Source organism: Dipodomys spectabilis, unplaced genomic scaffold (assembly GCF_019054845.1).
Source record: "Dipodomys spectabilis isolate Male_0828 unplaced genomic scaffold, ASM1905484v1 ptg000150l, whole genome shotgun sequence".
Lineage (NCBI taxonomy): Eukaryota > Metazoa > Chordata > Mammalia > Rodentia > Heteromyidae > Dipodomys > Dipodomys spectabilis.
Genome location: NW_024870827.1, coordinates 1,848,773 through 1,852,193, shown reverse-complemented (window position 1 = coordinate 1,852,193; position 3,421 = coordinate 1,848,773).

Sequence of the window (3,421 nt, the reverse complement as noted above, 5' to 3'; positions counted from 1 at the left end):
CCCAATGTTCTTTATAGCTGTTTTCTCTGAGAAGGATTTTCTCTCCTCATCTTCCCCTCTGGTCACAGGTTTGAAGCCAAAAGTGAGAAATGAGTGTCACAGGATTGAGGAGCAAATGTCCACAGGACATGCCAGTTCTGTCACTTAACATTGAGTTGCAGTGAATTTACTGTCTCAGGCTGAGAGGACTGAAAGCTGGAACAATCCTCATACTGTCTGCATTGCTTGTTTTGCCTTTAAAGGGATCTAATAATTATGAGTGTTTTGTGTCTCCAACCTTAATTATCTAGAACACACTTGAACCATCTTCATGTTTCTGTTTTCGCTAGTACCTCTCGACATTTAGATTAAAAGTTTGTGTGGAGTGGCTCCTAGATGAATCCCTGAGGAAAGCTACTTGAAGCCTCCTCAGGAGATCACCATTCAAAGCCAGTCCTAGAACAAATTTCTGTGAGATTCTTGTCTCCAATACACCACCAGAAACCAGAAGTGGAGCAGTGGCCTAGAGCGTAGAGCTCCAGTTTTGAGAAAGTTGAGCAGGAGATACAAGCCAGACCAGGCAGAAAAGCCTGGGAGTTGCTTACGTTACAGGCCTGTGTCCTTATATGATGCACCTTGAAGCTTTCAGCAGCCTTTATTTACATTTTATTATGAGGCTAATGCAGGAAGAGTCACAAATCATTCAGGGGAAAAGAAGATCAGAGTGTATAGAAATAACCGGTATTCAGAAAAATACACTTGAGGATACAAACTGTATCATACTTATATAAAAACTACGATTATGAAAAAAAGATGAGGGGGCTGGGAATGTGGATTAGTGAGAGAGTGTTTTCCTAGCATGTAAGAAGTCCTGGGTATCAGTATTACATACACAGAAAAAGCCAGAATTGGTGCTATGGCTCAAGTAGTAGAGTGCTAGGGAAAGTGCCTAAGCTTTGAGTTCAACCCAAGAAATGTCAAAGAGATAGCTAGGTAGATAGTTAGGTAAGTATATAGCTAGATAGATGGATGGATAGATAGACAGACAGACAGACAGACAGACAGACAGACAGACAGACAGACAGACAGACAGATAGATAGATAGATAGATAGATAGACAGACAGACAGACAGACAGACAGACAGACAGACAGACAGACAGACAGACAGATAGATAGATAGATAGATAGATAGATAGATAGATAGATAGATAGATAGATAGATAGATAGACAGACAGACAGACAGACAGACAGACAGACAGACAGACAGACAGATAGACAGACAGATAGACAGACAGATAGACAGATAGATAGATAGACAGACAGATAGATAGACAGATAGATAGATAGACAGACAGACAGATAGATAGATAGATAGATAGATAGATAGATAGATAGATAGATAGATAGATAGATAGATAGATAGATAGATAGATAGATAGATTAGATAGATAGATAGATAGATAGATTAGATAGATAGATAGATAGATAGATAGATAGATAGATAGATAGATAGATAGATAGATAGATAGATAGATAAATGATACATGAATCTGGTCTTGGATGTCAGGAGGAAAGAAGGGAACAATTCCCAGTCATGTTGCCTTCTACAGTGTGCCAGGCCACGAGCATTGCCTTCACACAACCACAAAGTAGGAAGACTGTCTCTTTCTCACTTCTCAGGCAGCAAAGGGACCCAGAGCCAAGAAGGCAAAGCCGAGTTCTAACTCAGATGCTTGGAAACAGAAGAGAAACAGCCCTGCATCTCCTTGGACTGGGGATTTGCATTAATGATGTGGAGAATGAAGGAAGGAGAAAGGACTGGCAGAGGTAGAAGAAGGGCCTTCAAACCTGACAGATGGAGAATCAAAAACCCACTCCCTAAGACCAGGGAGCAGGGTTTTTCTAGTCTCTTCTTCCCCTATCCCCCACTAAACTGACTCTCTATTGAGGCTCCATTCACCTGAGGGAGGAAGGTTAGTCGTTTGAAAAGGCTGAGAAAAGCCTGACCCTGGTGTAACTCTAACAAATGTTTCAGGTTTCCCCTCATTGGTGACTGTACCTGGAATGAATGAAGTGGTTTTGCAGCTCACTTCCCTGTTGAGTGTGTACATTCTGCCTCCTAATCCTACAGGCCTAGGTCTCTGCACCTAGCCTGGCTTTTGAAACTGTTTTTATGTCCTTCAAATACAGTGTTACACTGGAGTTCTTTCAGCTAGCCGGGCTAGGGCTTGAATCCTGAGAACTTCATTTGAACCTTGGATGGGTCAGTGATGTTTCTTTCCTTCTATAGCTTGAGAACTCTAAGAACGTTTAGAGTGAATATAACTTCTCATCACCAAGGGAAACACACGAAGCTGTTGAACATCTGACCTTTCAGAAGTGGAAGTCAGAGTGTCATAGATTTTCCTGTCCTTGTTGGCTTCACCCTGTGATCTTCAGACCTCAGGCTCCTGAGCTAGGGTGATGGGTGTGAGCTAGGTGATGGGTGATGGGTGCTCTGCTAGGTTCAGAACTGTAATGACATTGACAATACAAGTCAACTGCTTATCTCAATGGGCTTGGGGCGCATAGTAAGCCTTTCAACATTGGACCTTTCTGATTCCTTTAGCACACAAGGTTATAATGCTAGAGACTAAGAGGCTGGGCATATGGATTTGCTGTACTTGAGCCTTAAACTCTGACTCCAATTCTGGTGTACATCAGCGTTCATTTTCCAGAGAATGTTCTCTTAATTAGCAAATAGGAAAAGTACTATGATTAACCCTTACTTTTTTCAAGTTGTGTGTCTTATAACAAGCCTGGGCCCTGTCCCTGAACAATTCAGTTCAAAGATAACACTCTACCACTTGAGTCACAGCGCCACATGGGTTTTTTATTTTTTTTGGTGGTATCTGGGACATAAGAGCCTAACAGGCTTTCCTTGCCTAGGCTTGAACTATGGTCTTCAAATCTCAGCATCCAGAGAAACTGGGGTTCCAGGTGTGAGCCACCACCATCTGCCCTATTGTTTTTTAGAGTCCTAGGGCTTCTTTTTTTCAACGCTAGTACTCGATCATTTGAGCCACTCCATTGCTTCTGGCTTTTTCTGAGTATGTGGCACTGAAGATTCAAACCCTGCTATTCATGCATGTTGAGTGAGCTCTTTCCACTAAGCCACATTTCTAGGCTTGCCCTTACAATCTTATCCCACAACTTGCCTGCTCTCAAGAAAAGACTTCCAAGTGTAAATCATTAAAGAAATCCCTACAGGAAGGTGTTCAAAGATAAAAACACAAAGCTATTCCTTGAGAGATACTCTAAATATGTTAAGACTATGACAAATGCCTCCATTTAATTATATATCATGTTTCAACACAAAAAGTTTTAATGAAAAATGAGTCAATGTCTTAAATTATTGTGTATAATTTTATGATAGATATGCAAAATGTAATAAATATTAT